Below are 17,921 nucleotides of genomic sequence, written 5' to 3' on the forward strand. Positions count from 1 at the left end.
CCACCTCCAACAGCAGTGCTCGGCAATGGAGGTGGGCGCGGTGGTTCGGATCCCTGACGCACCAAGAGCCGCCCTCGATCGGGCCGGAGCGTATCACATACCGGTGAGTGTCCAAGGGGATACATATCAGGCGTTGGTGGACTCTGGCTGTAATCAGACCTCAATCCACCAAAGCCTGGTGCAAAATGAGGCATTGGGGGGAGCACAGTTGGTGAAGGTGTTGTGTGTGCATGGGGATGTTCACAACTACCCTTTAGTGTCAGTCCACATTCTTTTTTGAGGGGAAAAATTTAGAGTAAAGGCGGCAGTTAATCCTTGCCTTACCCACTCGATAATTTTCGGGACTGATTGGCCAGGATATGGGGAATTAATGAGTCATTTAGTGAAGAGTGGGTCCTGCCGTAGTTCCGCAGGGGGAAGTCCCGATGTCACATTGGTGGGAGCAGCTGTCACAGAGCCGTCTACATCATCTCCGCGTCAGAGTGAGGAGCCACAGGCTCCTCCTCCGTCTATTGGGGAATCCCTTGCAGATTTTCCATTAGAGCAGTCGCGAGATGAGACTCTGCGGCATGCGTTTGACCAAGTGAGAGTAATCGATGGTCAAACGCTCCAGCCAAACGCCACCCCGTCCTTCCCCTACTTCTCAATTATGAATGATAGATTATACTGAGTGACGCAGGACACTCAGACTAAAGAACAAATCACGCAGATTTTGATTCCAAAAAGCCGCCAGGAATTGGTATTCCAGGCGGCTCACTTTAATCCCATGGCTGGACACTTAGGGCAAGATAAAACACTAGCCCGAATAATGGCCCGGTTCTATTGGCCAGGAATTCGCGGCGATGTCCGTAAGTGGTGTACGGCATGCCGCGAATGCCAGTTAGTAAATCCAGCGGCCATTCCAAAAGCGCCTTTGCGCCCTCTCCCATTAATCGAGACCCTGTTTGAAAGGATTGGGATGGATCTCGTCGGGCCATTAGATCCGTCAACACGAGGGTATTGCTTTATATTAGTTCTAGTGGACTATGCAACGCGATACCCGGAAGCAGTGCCTCTCCGCATTATCTCAGCACGCAGTATTGCGGAAGCGTTCTTCCACGTCATCTCCCGAGTTGGAATCCCCAAAGAGATTCTGACTGATCAAGGCACCTCGTTTATGTCACGAACACTGAACGAACTGTATGGGTTATTAGGAATTAAGCCGATCCGCACCAGCGTTTATCACCCACAAAGGGACGGTTTAGTCGAACGATTCAATCGCGCCCTCAAAAATATAATTAAGAAATTCGTAAGCGAGGACGCACGTAATTGGGATAAATGGTTTGAACCCTTGTTATTTGCAGTGCGAGAGGTCCCACAAGCCTCCACGGGGTTCTCCCCATTCAAATTGTTATATGGACGTAAGCCGCGTGGCATTTTAGACATGCTGCGAGAAAACTGGGAGGAGGGACCTTCAACAAGTAAAAATGAGATTCAATACGTTATTGACCTGCGTGCAAAACTCCACACACTCACCCACCTAACCCAGGAGAATTTGCGGCAGGCTCAAGAACGGCAAACCCGCCTGTACGACAAGGGTGCACGCCTTAGGGAGTTCGCACCGGGAGATAAAGTACTCTACTGTTGCCCACATCGAGCTCCAAATTAATCGCCAAGTGGCAAGGACCCTTTGAGGTCACACGGCGAGTCAGGGACGTCGACTATGAGGTGAGGCAAACAGACAGGGGTGGGGCACTACAGATTTACCACCTCAATCTACTCAAACTCTGGAATGAGGAGGTCCCCGTGGCATTGGTGTCGGTGGTTCCGGAGAAGGCGGAGCTGGGACTGGAGGTTCAAAAGGGAACATTGGCATCGCGTACCTCTCCGGTCCCCTGTGGAGACCACCTCTCCCTGACCCAACTTGCGGAGGTTGCCCAGTTGCAGACCGAATTTTCGGACGTGTTCTCACCCCTGCCCGGCCACACCGACCTCATAGAGCACCATATTGCAACGCCCCCGGGGGTGGTAGTGCACAGCCGCCCTTACCGGCTACCCGAACACAAGAAAAAAGTGGTTCAGGAAGAACTCGAGGCCATGCTTAAAATGGACATCGTCGAGGAGTCCCACAGTGACTGGAGCAGCCCAGTGGTCTTGGTACCCAAGGCCGACGGGTCGGTCTGGTTCTGTGTAGACTATAGAGAAGTCAACGTGGTGTCTAAATTCGATGCGTACCCAATGCCTTGTATTGATGAGTTGCTCGATCGACTAGGCATGGCTCGCTTTTACTCAGCACTGGATTTGACAAAGGGTTATTGGCAGATCGCCTTGACTCCATTATCCCAAGAAAAAACAGCCTTTTCCACACCGTTTAGCTTACACCAGTTTGTCACACTTCCTTTTGGGCTGTTTGGGGTGCCTGCTATGTTCCAGCGGCTGATGGATAGGGTCCTCCGCCCCCACGCCACCTACGCGGCCGCATACTTAGATGACATCATTATCTATAGTAATGACTGGCCGTGGCACCTACAACATCTGAGGGCCGTCCTTAGGTCGCTGAGGCGAGCGGGTCTCACAGCCAACCCGAAGAAGTGTGCAACTGGGCGGATGGAAGTACGGTATCTGGGCTTCCACTTGGGCAATGGACAGTTGCGTCCCCAAATTAACAAGACAGCAGCAATTGCGGCCTGCACGAGGCCCAAGATCAAAAAGGGGGTGAGACAGTCCCTGGGGCTGGCTGGCTACTATCGTAGGTTTATACCTAATTATTCTGACGTCACCAGCCCACTGACTGATCTCACTAAAAAGGGGGCACCAGATCCGGTCCAGTGGACGAAGCAATGCCAGCCGGCTTTCTCTGAGATGAAGGCTGCACTGTGTGGGGGGCCACTGTTACACTCCCCTGACATTTCTCTCCCCTTTATGTTGCAGACAGATGTGTCAGACAGAGGGCTGGGGGCTGTTTTGTCCCAGGAGGTGGAGGGGGAGGACCGCCCAGTGCTGTACATCAGTAGAAGCTGTCGGTGTGTGAGGGGCGCTACAGCACCATTGAAAAAGAGTGCCTGGCGATCAAGTGGGCGGTCCTCACCCTCCGTTACTACCTGTTGGGACGCCCTTTCACCCTCTGTTCGGACCACGCGCCCCTCCAGTGGCTCCATGCGTGAAGGATGCCAACGCGCGGATCACCCGGTAGTATCTGGCACTCCAACCCTTTAACTTCAAGGTGATCCACAGGCCGGGGGCACAGATGGTCGTGGTGGACTTCCTCTCCCATCAAGTGGGGGGGGGGAGTCGGCTGCAGGCCGGACGGCCACCCGGCCTGAGTCGGGCAGTGGGGGTATGTGGCAGCGGGGGCGTGGTCAAGCGTCGGTCTGTGACCGGAGAGCGGAGTCAGAGAAGGTAAGTGGCAGAATCACTGCACCTGAGGTTGATTAACGTGTGTTTGTGTGTCTTCCCCAGTGACCGTGCCCTATTTAAGGAGAGAACGAGAGCAGAGGAGGAGCTCTCTCCCCAACCAGACACCTGATGTGTGTGCGTGTGTCTGTGTGTGTACGAGAGTGTGCAAGAGACAACTGAAGTGTCAAAATAAAAAGAGTTACGAAACTCAGTTCTGGCCTGCCGTCTTCTGTGCTCCTCCCACTCCTACAAACTGCCACACCAAGTTTTTTCAGAGGCGGACCAATTTGCTTCAAATGGCTTGATTTCAACTGAATTTTTCTGGTATTGCACAAGGTGAAAAAATTGCACAAAATGCAAAATGTGACAGATATTTGACCCAAGTTTAATATAAAATAGGAGAATTACATTGATCTTGCTCCTGAATTTACCCATGATATGCACTTTAAGAACTCCAACTATTTAGTTCTCATCTCATCTCATTATCTCTAGCCACTTTATCCTGTTCTACAGGGTCGCAGGCAAGCTGGAGCCTATCCCAGCTGACTACGGGCGAAAGGCAGGGTACACCGTGGACAAGTCGCCAGGTCATCACAGGGCTGACACATAGACACAGACAACCATTCACACTCACATTCACACCCTACGGTCAATTTAGAGTCACCAGTTAACCTAACCTGCATGTCTTTGGACTGTGGGGGAAACCGGAGCACCCGGAGGAAACCCACGCGGGCACGGGGAGAACATGCAAACTCCGCATAGAAAGGCCCTCGCCGGCCATGGGGCTTGAACCTGGACGTTCTTGCTGTGAGGCGACAGCGCTAACCACTACACCACCGTGCCGCCCCACAGCAGATCTGTTTTGCATATTTGATTTGGCACAGGATTTACATCGGATGCCCTTCATGACACAACCCTCCCCAGCACTGTACAAGTATGCACTGGCTTGTATAACCCTAACCTGCATGTCTTTGGACTGTGGGGGAAATCAGAGCACCCAGAGGAAACCCATGCAGACACAGGGAGAACACACAAACTCCACACAGAAAGGCCCCTGTTGGCCATAGGGTTCGAACCTGGAACCTTCTTGCTGTGAGGCAACAGTGCTAACCACTGCAACACTGTGCCACCCAACAATGTTTCTACTGTCAGTATACATTTAGCCAGAGGTGGTTTATGCTTACTCTGTTACATGGACTTAAGTAACTTTTTCCAATAAACTATACTTATAGGGGGCGGCATGGCAATGTCGTGGTTAGCACTGTCACCTCACAGCAAGAAAGTTCTGGGTTTGAGCCCAGTGGCTGACAGGGGCCTTTCTGTGTGGAGTTTGCATGTTCTCCCCGTGTCTGTGTGGGTTTCCTCTGGGTGTTCCGGTTTCCCCCACAGTCCAAAGACATGCAGGTTAGGTTAATTGGTGGCTCTAAATTGACCGTAGGTGTGAATGTGAAGACTCTTGAAGACCCAGCTCTTCAGAGAACACCTCTTGTCCTGCACTTCGGCCCTGTCCACACGGCAACGGATTCAGGTGAATCTGATAAAATTGTTTATCGTTTCGACCTGGCGTCCACACGGCACCGGCGTTTTGGGTGCCCCACAACGATATTTTTTGAGAACGGGTTCCAGAGTGGAAAAATCTGGCAACGGTGCCATTGCGAAGTCGTCTGGATGAGTAGAACGGATTTGTTTACGATGACATCACAACCACATGACTAGAACAAGCAGCACTCTCGCTGTTTTGTATGAACCACTGCATTGCATTCACTTTTGTATACAGCTTTTCTTTTAAATAAACAAGTAACTGAACCATTTCTTGAATTTCTTTTTTTTTATTGGATAAGACTGCTTTTCAAAATGTTCACACACAATATAAAAAGTTATATAAATTATATAAAAATGCTTTTCAAAATGTTCACACACAATAAGAAAATTAAGTTATATAAAACTATGCACACTAATAAAACTAATTTGTACACACAGAAGGCACGATTTCCTCGCGCAGTCGCAGCCATCTTCTTCTTGTTGTGTTTGTTCCTGACAGTGCTTCACACCGGGTAGAAGACGGGGTTTATGCGCATGCGTCTACTTCTTCTATTGTTCTGGTGTCTCCGATGGGACCGTCTTACAGCGCCCCTAGAGGTGTGGCATGTGTATTGCATCGTTTTCAGCAAGTGTTGCGTTGCCATATGTACCTGATATTTTACTGATCCGTTGCCCATGTGGACGCGATATTTTTTTTAATAAAATCTCGTTGCCGTTGTCGTGTGGATGTAGCCTTAGACTTTACACCCCCCCTCCCCTCTACTGCACTCATCTTGCACTTGATTCCACTTTTGCACTCACACTCTAAAGCTCCCTTTAGTGATATTTCTTTTAAGACTTCTTTTATGTATCTTGATCGTTAATTTACTTTTTGTAAGTCGCTTTGGATAAAGCGTCTGCTAAATGAATAAATGTAAATGTAAATGAATGGTTGTTTGTCTCTATGTGTCTGCCCTTTGATGATCTGGCGACTTGTCCAGGGTGTACCCCGCCTCTCACCCATAGTCAGCTGGGATAGACTCCAGCTTGCCTGCAATCCTGTACAGGATAAGCAGTTACAGATAATGGATGTACTTATAGGAGCAGTTTTAATACATAATACTTTTCACTCTTACTCAAGTCTATTTACAATTTAAAAAGTGTACTTATACTCCATTACATTAGACTATACTCTTCTTGCTACTTTTATTTAACTTATTAAATTATTTTTATTCACACATGCACAGCTTGTATGACGTTGGCATCAGCGTGGAAGTATGTGGGATCAAATTCCTGAACCCATTGAGAAGGGTCTGGCTGCAGAGCCACAGAGCTGCAGTGTTACAACAGCAGTTTCAGGCCAGTGGCATTGAATGCATGCTCAGTCAGACATGGTGGAAAACTGCTAATTTGTATGCTTACGTCATGTAGACAGCAACTGTTTGTGTTGGTTGTATGTATTTTAAGAACAACAAGAACAAGAAGCCTTGATTTATCACACGTCAGTTAACACTAGCTAGTTCATTGGTCAGCAAGCCCCGCTATCAACAGAGCAATGAACATAGCGTGTCACTTACTTCTCTGGGTGGAGTCTTGCCAAATGACTATTGAAGTTCGAGGTCGTCCCTGTTGTCTCCTCAAAAGTTCTTCTACATATGGAACACATAGCAGTGCATTTTTCCCCACTGCACAAGAAGTCTGTATAAGCAAAGCTGACAATCCTAGGGGCGTTCTCTCCAGGCATTTTAGCGCCATTAACGTTAGTTTGTTCCTGAACATGATGCATGAACAGGTGAATGTGCATTCTCTTCCATGAAATTAGTATAAAAATTAATATAGACATAAATATCTTATGCCAAATTATTATGGCATGTTACAAAAAATAAAGAAAAAATCTGAGTTCTCGTCTCCAGTTTACGAGTCCAAATGCAGTTGATGCACGAGTCCGAGTCCAAGTCCGAGCCATCAGTGCTCAAGTCCAAGTCAAGCCATGAGTCCTTAAAATTAGGGCACAAATCGGACTCAAGTACTACAAGCCTGTCACACGTAGACTCAAGCACAGACTTAAGCACACCATGCATACAGGAAGGGATATCGCCACCCTAACCTTAACCTAACCCAAAGCCTAAGCCTAAGATGACTGAAATGTTCATTTGCCTATAGTTGCTAAGATAAACTAAAGAAAGTGTGGAAGAGATGCATATTATTAAGCTTGTTTGGAAGATTTATGAAACTAGCCTGTGGCAAAACTGACTTGCTTTATGTTATTTGGCAAATATATAATTTATTATTTTTGAGGAATATGATTTAGTACTTGTGTTTTTTTAGACAAGTACTTTCTTTATGGCAAAATTGATATTCTTATTCATTTGAATGTCATACAGTATAGATGTAATATCATCATATTACTCACTACTTGAGTAGGCATTTTATGAGATTCTTTTTTTTTTTTTGTTAGGCATACTCAAGTCCTTATTTTGATTTTGAGTACTTTTACTTCAACTTGGGTCATTATTATTATAAAGTAACAGTACTTTTACTTGAATACAGTTTTTTCTTCCTCTGTCCATTTCAGACTTTAGCAATGAAGAATAGATGACTTCTTCCAGGGAATTAATATGTGTGAATATTTGTATGGATTTCCTAAAGAAGTCATTAGCATGGCCTGGGAGAACTCCTTTGGTGCTCACTTATCGTTCCACTAATTAAATATTGGCTGAAATTCTACTCATGACAGAGACCATGTTACTTTTTAATGAACTTCCACCAATCTTGTACATATGTGAGGAAAAAAATGTGAGAGACATGCTCATCAGGGGGCGGCACGGTGGTGTAGTGGTTAGCGCTGTCGCCTCACAGCAAGAAGGTCCTGGGTTCGAGCCCCGGGGCCGGCGAGGGCCTTTCTGTGTGGAGTTTGCATGTTCTCCCCGTGTCCGCGTGGGTTTCCTCCAGGTGCTCCGGTTTCCCCCACAGTCCAAAGACATGCAGGTTAGGTTAACTGGTGACTCTAAATTGACCGTAGGTGAGAATGTGAGTGTGAATGGTTGTCTGTGTCTATGTGTCAGCCCTGTGATGACCTGGCGACTTGTCCAGGGTGTACCCCGCCTTTCGCCCGTAGTCAGCTGGGATAGGCTCCAGCTTGCCTGCGACCCTGTAGAAGGATAAAGTGGCTAGAGATGATGAGATGAGATGAGATGTTCATCAGGAGTAAAAAAAAAGAGCTGCCAAATAATGTCAATAGCACTGTCACTGACGACCATTCAACATGTGCTACATGCAAATTTATTAACAGGCCACTAAGACTACAAACCCTAAAGGATCCATTTTTATTGCTGAACACTCCTCATACATCACCAGAGAAGCTGTTTATTGTCTCCTGTCAAGAAAAAATGCAATCAAATATACATTAGTGAAATTATTAACAACAGTGGATGATAGCGCTGCTAGTTGTTGCTATGGCAGTAAGGAAATGAAGGAGGTTTAAGATGAAGAAGTCTCCTGAAAACCCTAGAATGAATGCTGTAGTTTAAACAAACATCAGCTAGTTTCACCTCTTACATCGTTAAATACCTGATGATGATTTTTGTTCCCTAAAATGAAACATTGTCTTTTTCCAGGAGTTTTGTGTACGATGCTGCACATTTTACTCCTGTGGAGTATGTATGAACATAGCATGTTCTTGATTGCTGCATATGAGCTTAGACACTGATAAGGAACATAAGAAATGATTCATGACTGTGCTACACATGAAAAAAACTGAAAGACATAAGGAAAATACACTCAGTGGCCACTTTAATAGGAACTTGTTCTTGATTCTAAGATTCCTGTTCTTGGCTGGCAGGAGTGGAACCCAATGCGGTCTTCTGCTGTTTCATGCTGCTTTTCTGCTCACCACAGTTGTAAAGACTTGCTATGAGTTCCAATGTCCTTCCTGGCAGCTCAAACCAATCTGGCCATTTTCCTCTGACCTCTCTTATCAACAAGGCATTTCCATCCACAGAACTGTCGCTCACTCAGTGCTTTTTGTTTTCTGCACCATTCTATGTAAACTCTAGAGACTGTTGTGTGTGAAAACCCCAAGAGATCAGCAATTTCTGAAAAACTCAAACCAGTCCATCTGGCACTGACATCCATGCCACAGTGAACGTCACAGAGACCACAATTTTCCCATTCTGATGTTTGAAGTGAACATTAACTGAAGCTCTTGATTTGTATCTGCATGATTTTATGCATCGGTGAGTGCAGATCATTTTAGTTGTAAACAACAAAACTCAAAAGTAATTCACTGAAAATAAAAAGTAACAGATGGTGGCCTGAATGAATGCAATGGCTCTTAGCCCTCTGAAATGTTATCTTTGACAATGACGATAAATCTTGAAACCTTGAAAAATTTACTTACATGATATTACCACAATCTCAGAGAGTAAAGTACATTATTGTACTCTTAGGGGTACAATGGCTTGTCACTGGGGCAGTACCTTCTAAGGCAGTGTTTCTCAACCACTGGGCCACGGCCCATTAGTGGGCTGTGAAGCGCCATCTAGTGGGCTGCGAAATTTTTTCAAGTTTGAAACCAAATAATAAATAGTTCAGGATGTTGTAGCGTCCCAAATCCAGTTTGCCGAACACTTTTCAAGTTGAATAAATACATTTGTGGGTAAATTAAGAAGAACAAGCCTTTATTTTGTCGCATTTAACCCGCACGGGTGCACACACATATAGAGAGCAGCAGGCTGAATAAATAAATACATTTGTAGGTAAATTATATGGATCTGTGATGCCTTCTAGAAGAGAACAGCAGGGAGGATTGGGAATCGAGTGGCTGAGGTTTGTTTACCCCCGATACTAAAGCTTGTAGCATCCTAGCAATCATCACAAAGACACTTTCAAAAAGCCAAAAATTCCTCCTTACCTGGGCAAAAACGATACATGATTTATCTTGTAGTGTCTTGATTCCCAAATCTTTAACCCAGCCAGATATAAAAAGTTGTACTCCTTCATGCTCTTCCAGGTTTCCATCTGTGTGTCCGTGTAGAACGATGTCTGCAGCACCAGGCAGTTTGAGATGTCAGGGAACTCAATGGATGGATAATTTTCCAACTCATAATGAATGAATGAATAACTTTATTTGAACATGATAAGTTGATTGTCAGGGATTGGTAGGAGATGGATGCAAGTGCAGAAGTGTTTATTAAGAACAGGGTAACAATCAGGCAAACCATCCAAATCGGCAGGCAAGATTATAAACTGGAGACAAGCAAAGGGTTGGACGAGGCACAAACAGAATATCACAGGCACAGAGAAAAACGGAAACAAGGAACAGGAACAAGAGTTGTGTGCGCTCTTGGGACCCGGTCATTATGGGAAACACATGATACTGATTTGAGCACAATCGGTACATGCAGATACGGAAGCTGTTTTCACAGAGGCTTTGCGAAGTATTATCATTATCACTGTCACGTTTGTTTCTCGACATGTTTATAATGCTGTTTAAATACTCTGCTTTATGATTCTGCTTTCTGGGGCGGCACGGTGGTGTAGTGGTTAGCGCTGTCGCCTCACAGCAAGAAGGTCCGGGTTTGAGCCCCGTGGCCAGTGAGGGCCTTTCTGTGCGGAGTTTGTATGTTGTCCACGTGGGTTTCCGCCGGGTGCTCCGGTTTCCCCCACAGTCCAAAGGCATGCAGGTTAGGTTAACTGGTGACTCTAAATTGACCGTAGGTGAGAATGTGAGTGTGAATGGTTGTCTGTGTCTATGTGTCAGCCCTGTGATGACCTGGCGACTTGTCCAGGGTGTACCCCGCCTTTCACCCGTAGTCAGCTGGGATAGGCTCCAGCTTGCCTGCGACCCTGTAGAAGGATAAAGCGGCTACAGATAATGAGATGAGATGATTCTGCTTTCTGTTTTGCTTTCATTTTTGTAAATATCACGCCTGTTAATAAACACTGTTCCTGCACTTAGATCAGTCTATCGCCATCTATATTGTAGTGTCTGGCTTCCTATATCTTTAACCCGGCCATATATAAAAAGTTGTTTGCCTCCATGCTCTTCCAGGTTTTCATCTGTTTGTCCGTGTAGAACGATGTCTGCAGCACCAGGTAGTTTGAGATGTCGGGGAACTCAACAGATGGATAATTTTCCAACTCTTAGGAAAAATCCTTCTTTTTTAACATGTAAGGATCTATCCCATTGAATGGTTTCTATATCCACTTCTTTTGAGTGTACTTCTTGGTTTTAATAACTTGCTTGTTTGCTGAACACAAACATGGCAATAAGTTCTTGTGTTAATCGCCCAGACTCCACTTTTGGATCATTAATCCCTTTTGACTGATAATGCCCTGCATGCATGGTTTTATGTTGGCTTCTGGCACATCCATACAGTTTTAAATACAATACCTACTATTAAAAACAGTTTGTTTTTATTGCATTTATTTAGTTCCTGGGCTTCCATCTGTAATAGGGAGTGATGTTGCATCCCATTAATATATGTTACAATAGATTATTAGATTCTAATAGAATAGAGGAGCCAAAATAATTGGAGATCATTTTTAATGGGCCCTGACTCGTTACAAGTATGAATAGGTGGGCATTAAACTAGAAAAGGTTGAGAACCCCTGCTCTAAGGTACTTATTTGTACCCTTTATATACTGATTGGGAACATTATATGTAACTTTTTGGCTCTAAAAAGGTACACATATTCAGGGGCGGATTTAGACATTTGGGGGCCCTAGGCAAAATACAAACATGGGGCCCTCCACCTTATACCCTCCAGGCATTCTGAGGCTATTTTGGTGGGGGTTTTTTTAAATATAAAATGTATGGTTACTTAACAAAAGTAACAAAATAAGGTAGTACTTGTTTTTGAGGTGTTCACCATGGAGGGGCAGACTGCAGGGGGCTGATTTGGTACAGATTCTAGGCAACTGCCTAGGTTGGCCTTATGGTAAAACCGCCTCTGCACATATTTACCTTGAGGTCCAATAATGAGCCCTAGAGGGTACATTAGTGTAGATTTTACCTTGGGGGACAGAAATGGACTCCTACTGTATCCTTATTTCTGACAGTGCAGGTATTGGTGCATTTTAGATAGAATTTTTTTATAGTTCATAATGTTCCTGGTAAACGCCTCACAGAAAACCTTGGGGAATGTAACAGGAACTGTACAAGGAAGGAAGCACTAAATTCCTATGAATAGTGTATGAATAGGTTCAGGACCCGTGAAAGGAAAACATCCCACACCATCTGCATGTACAAAGCTCACTATAAAACATATATTAAACAAAGGCAGTCTGAATGTAAGCTATTAGAGAAAGTAAAGATCGGAAGCATTCTTGTCATCTTAAATTGTTATATGTTAAATCAAAACCCAAGAGCTATCAGTTTACAATGATTTGGCCTGTATCACACTTACATACAAGGATAATGCATGGGGAAATAACCATTCCACAGTGCTACATTAGTTTTACCTCTTCAGCTTCAAACAACAGCTTGAGATTTGATTGATATGTGACAAAGCTGTCGGCACTTTACTTCTACTGACAGTCTATTTTAGACCATTTATTCTGGGGTCTGGGTAGATGATCTCATTTGAGGGGAGTCACATGGGATCTGGATTGAATTCATGACATGACATGTAATTTTCTTTTCATTGATTGTGAGTCATTAATCCAGGAATGAGGTGTTTCTCTGGTGGCAGCTGGAAAGAGATATTCAGTATTAATGTATTCTATTCACAGCATGGCATTGACAAGCTTCATATTCACAGAAGCAACAGAGCTTGTACAACTCACCAAACTTAGCACATTAAACCCTTTTTTGAGAACTTCCCAAATGCCACGTGAGATGTGAAAACAATGGTCTATTATAGTGGCTTCAGGTTTTCAGCCATCTTTATCAGGGTTAATGAGTGTCTTCAAAAGACACACTGGATTTCCATTCATCCCTCAAAGTCAGATGACCCAGATGTTAAAATGCATCAAGATCTGACTTCATTTATGATTGATGCACCTCTTAGCCATGAAACATGATCACAGTTCTAAAGGTAAAATCTTACAGTAAGACTACAAGCATCAAAAGTGAAAGCTCAAAGCATTAACAAACCACATTTAACTCATCACCGCACTTAATTGGTTAATTTAAAAAAAATCAGATCTCTATAGAACTTGTTTCAGTCCTCATAACTGGATTCTGGTTGTTTGTACTGATGGGTTGCAAATTAAATGAAATAAATATTTATTTTAAAGGTGCACTAGGCAAAATATGTCAAGGGTTTGTGTCTAAAGTTTAAATAGACGATGTTAAATCGTCATCGTCACTGCCGCACCCCATCTGGGCTTGAAGCGAACCATGGTTGGTTTACTTGGCCAGAGTTGCAGCAGTAGGGTGGCCAGTTCCTTTCTGTGCATTCACACACACACACACACACACACACACACCCCTATGGGCAATTTAGAGTAGCCAGTTAACCTAACTGCATGTCTTTGGACTATGGAGGAAACTGGAGTACCCGGGGGAAACCCACGCAGACACGGGGAGAGCATACAAACTCCACACAGAAAGGCTTCCATTGGCCATGAGGTTTAAACCCAGAACCTTCTTGCTGTGAGGTGACAGTGCTAGGTGTTAAATAAGAGTTTAAATAAGATTTGATTCTACTTCTTCAGCCTGCCCCAGATTCATGCCCATGTATACAAAGCTCCACCTCAAGAATCTACACTGGTTCAAGTAGAGTTAACATGCTAAATAGAGTAAGCATTATCTAGGACTGTGGATTGCATCACGTTTACAGTGTCTTGCAAAAGTATTCATCCCCCTTGGTGTTTGTCCTGTTTTGTCGCATTATAAGCTGGAATTAAAATGGGGGGTTAGCACCATTTGAGTTACACAACATACCTACCACTTTAAAGGTGAAAATTGTTTTATTGTGACCAATCAATAATTAATAAATACAATAATTAATTATATCAATAATTAAGATGAAAAAAACAGAAATCTGGAGTGTGCATAGATATCCCCCCGAAAGTCAATACTTTTTACAACCTTTTGCTGCAATTACAGCTGCAAGTCTCTTGGCATATGTCTCTATTAGCTTAGCACATCTAGCCACTGGGATTTTTGCTTATTCCTCAAGGCAAAACTGCTCCAACTCCTTCAAGTTAGATGGGTTGCGTTGGTGTACAGCAATCTTCAAGTGATGCCACAGATTCTCAATTGGACTGAGGTCTGGGTTTTGATTAGGCCATTCCAAGACATTTAAATGTTTCCCTTTAAACCACTCAAGTGTAGCTTTAGCAGTATGTTTAGGATCATTGTCCTGCTGGAACGTGAACCTTTGTCCCAGTCTCAAACCTCTGGCTGACTCAAACAGGTTTTCCTCCAGTATTGCCCTGTATTTAGTGCCATCCATCTTTCCTTCAGTCCTGGTCAGCTTTCCTGTCCCTGTAGATGAAAAATATCCCCAGAGCATGATGCTGCCACCACCATGCTTCACTGTAGGAATGGCGTTCTCAGGGTGTTGTGTTTGCACCACATATGGGATTTCCCATGATGGCCAAAAAGATCAATTTTAGTCTAATTTGACCAGATAATCTTCTTCTATGTGTTTGGGGAGTCTGTCATATGCTGTTGGGCAAACTCCAAACGTGTTTCCTCAAGCAATGGCTTTTTCTGGCCACTCTTCCATAAAGCCCCGCTCTGTGGAGTGTACGGCTTAAAGTGGCCCTATGGACAGATATTTCCATATTCACTGTGGATCTCTGCAGCTCTTTTAGTGTTATCTTTGGTGTCTTTGTTGCATCTCTGATTAATGCCCTCCTTGCCCAGTCTGTGAGTTTTGGTGGACGGCCTTCTTTTGTCAGGTTTGTAGTGGTGCCATATTCTTTCCATTTTGCTATAATGGATTTAATGGTGCTCTGTGGGATATTCAAAGTTTGGGATATTTTTTATGACCCAACCCTGATCTATACTTCTCCACAACTTTGTCTCTGACCTGTTTGGAGTGATCCTTGGTTTTCATGTTGCTTGCTTAGTAGTGTAGCAGAGTCAGGGTCCTTCCAGAACAGGTTGATTTATACAGACATCATGTGACAGATCAAGTGACACTTTGCACACAGGTGGATCTTAATCAACTAATTATGTGACTTATGAAGTGAATTGGTTGGACCAGCTCTTATTTAGGGGTTTCATACAAAAGGGGGTGAATACCTATGCACACTCCAGATTTCTGTTTTTTTCATCTTAATTATTGTTTGTGTCACAATGAAAAAACAATTTGCACCTTTAAAGTGGTAGGCATGTTGTGTAAATCAAATGGTGCTAACCCTCCATCAATCCATTTTAATTCCAGCTTATAATGCGACAAAACAGGACAAACATCAAGGGGGATGAATAGTTTTGCAAGACACTGTAAACAGACTTGGCAATTTAGCTGCTTAAAAGTCAAGTTATAGCCTATAAACATGCAAAATAGTAATAGTAGCTATCATTACTGGCCACACAGTGGCAGCTGGGAAAACAGCTGGACGATTTGGTTAATGAGTTTACAAAGGTGTAAAGCAAAGAAGAACCCAATCACCTAAAGTAAGACTGTGTCCTGTTTATCACTGAGATGAGTCAGATACTGAGGGATGTGTAATGTCATAATGTAGGTGCTGATTTGTTCCTGTGTTGTGTTGCAGGGTGCATGCATTGGTTCATGCATCAGCAGGGTGGGAAGCTGCTTAGGTTCCTGCCCACGGTTGGAGGATTGACCAATCCACCCTTGACTTGAGAAAATTTTATATATAAACTTTTTGGATGCCAAAAAACATTTTCTCTTTGAGAATAAAAACAACGCAAAGAATAATCAGAGCAAAAGGTCCGCTCAATAATGACAGTTTAGAATGCCTTTTGAAGTAAACACTTTTCAGCAGTTTAGTTTGGAAAGATTTTGCAAATGACTGTTGGGGGTTGGGGGTCCCTTTTTACTGTCCCGCGCAGACTTCAGCCCTTCAGATCAGCACAGAAACTAGTACTGTTTCCATCTACAGCTCTGATCTGTGTTTGTACCCTGAATAAAGAGCAGTGTTCAGATGATAAATAAACCACTGTGAACATGAATTGGCTACTGTTCAGGAGCATGTTGTTATCATATACAGATGGTAGATAGATCACAATCCCAAATATATCATCACCAATTTGTAGGCTTTAACTGATGTGTATAACTGATAAAGCACAGCATCATTAATCTTAATGCAACTTAATGATGCTGGTAAAAGGATAACGTTTCCGCTTCTGTTTTGTTTAGATTTGAGAAGGAAACTTTATTCACTTACTGTCACTTATGAAGAGGTATACACTCACCGGCCACTTTATTAGAAACACCCATGCACCTGCTGTTTGATGCAGTTCTCTAATCAGCCAATCCCTTGACAGCAGCAGAATGCATAAAATCATGCAGATACAAATCAAGTGCTTCAGTTAATGTTCACTTCAAACATCAGAATGGGAAAACATTGTGATCTCTGTGACTTTCACTGTGGCATGGGTGTTGGCGCCAGATGGACTGGTTTGAGTTTTTCAGAAACAGCTGATCTCCTGGGGTTTTCACACACAACAGTCTCTAGAGTTTACACAGAGTGGTGCGAAAAACAAAAAACACTGCGTGAGCAACAGTTCTGTAGGTGGAAACAAACGCCTTGTTGATAAGAGAGGTCAGAGGAAAATGGCCAGATTGGTTCGAGCTGCCAGGAAGGACATTGGAACTCATAGCAAGTCTTTACAACTGTGGTGAGCAGAAAAGCAGCATGAAACAGCAGAAGACCGCATTGGGTTCCACTCCTGCCAGCCAAGAACAGGAATCTTAGAATCAAGAACAAGTTGCGGGCAGCACGGTGGTGTAGTGGTTAGCGCTGTCGCCTCACAGCAAGAAGGTCCGGGTTCGAGCCCCGGGGCCTTTCTGTGCGGAGTTTGCATGTTCTCCCCGTGTCCGCGTGGGTTTCCTCTGGGTGCTCCGGTTTCCCCCACAGTCCAAAGACATGCAGGTTAGGTTAACTGGTGACTCTAAATTGACCGTAGGTGTGAATGTGAGTGTGAATGGTAGTCTGTGTCTATGTGTCAGCCCTGTGATGACCTGGCGACTTGTCCAGGGTGTACCCCGCCTTTCGCCCGTAGTCAACTGGGATAGGCTCCAGCTTGCCTGCGACCCTGTAGAACAGGATAAAGCGGCTAGAGATAATGAGATGAGATGAGAAAATACTCATAAAAAAAGACAGTTCTGATTATCCATCCATCTATTACCTGTAGCCGCTTATCCTGTTCTACAGGGTCACAGGCAAGCTGGAGCCTATCCCAGCTGACTATGGGCGAGAGGCGGGGTACACCCTGGACAAGTCACCATGTTATTACAGGGCTGACACAGAGACAAACAACCATTCACACCTATGGTCAATTTAGAACCATCAATTAACCTAACCTGCATGTCTTTGGACTGTGGGGGAAACTGGAGCACCCGGAGGAAACCCACGCGGACACGGGGAGAACATGCAAACTCCACACAGAAAGGCCCTCGCCGGCTGCTGGGCTTGAACCTAGGACCATCTTGCTGTGAAGCAACAGTGCTCACCACTACACCACCATAGCACCCCAGTTCTGACTATGTAGTGCGATAATATTTTAATTCATTAACACATTGCTGTAAATGTAATTATTTAATATGTTGTATCTTCATCTCCTACTTTCTTCCCATTTCCTCAATTTTTTTTCCACTTCTTATCGTTTTCCCCCGGCTTTACTGAGCACTTTTTTTTTTTTTTTTTGCTGCACACAAATTAAATTGAACTTTTATTTTGTAAAGCTGGTTGTTTTGGCGGGTCCGTCTGAAAAATCGAGCTGTTTATTTCTAACTTCACCTTAGTGATGTTACTGTTGTTATGAAATTAGCTACAAAGCTTTTGCAACTGTGGTAACGATATATACATATATTTTTTTTGTGTGTGTTTTTAGCGATACTTTTGCTCCAAATGACAAATTGCTAGTATCAGCGTTTTT

At 44.1% G+C, this 17,921-nt stretch overlaps 1 protein-coding gene across 1 annotated transcript in view; it reads left to right on the plus strand.

Moving 5' to 3' along the window:
• The first annotated feature begins 17,750 nt into the window (after positions 1-17,750).
• The window catches only part of tubgcp2 (tubulin gamma complex component 2), a 40,198-nt gene continuing 40,027 nt past the window's right edge, over positions 17,751-17,921 (plus strand). Inside the window, exon 1 of the mRNA XM_060939605.1 lies at positions 17,751-17,835. The gene's annotated coding sequence lies outside the window, so the exon portion shown is untranslated. The remainder of the gene's footprint in view (positions 17,836-17,921) is intronic.

This window comes from Neoarius graeffei, chromosome 14, assembly GCF_027579695.1.
Source record: "Neoarius graeffei isolate fNeoGra1 chromosome 14, fNeoGra1.pri, whole genome shotgun sequence".
In the NCBI taxonomy this organism is placed as follows: Eukaryota; Metazoa; Chordata; class Actinopteri; order Siluriformes; family Ariidae; genus Neoarius; species Neoarius graeffei.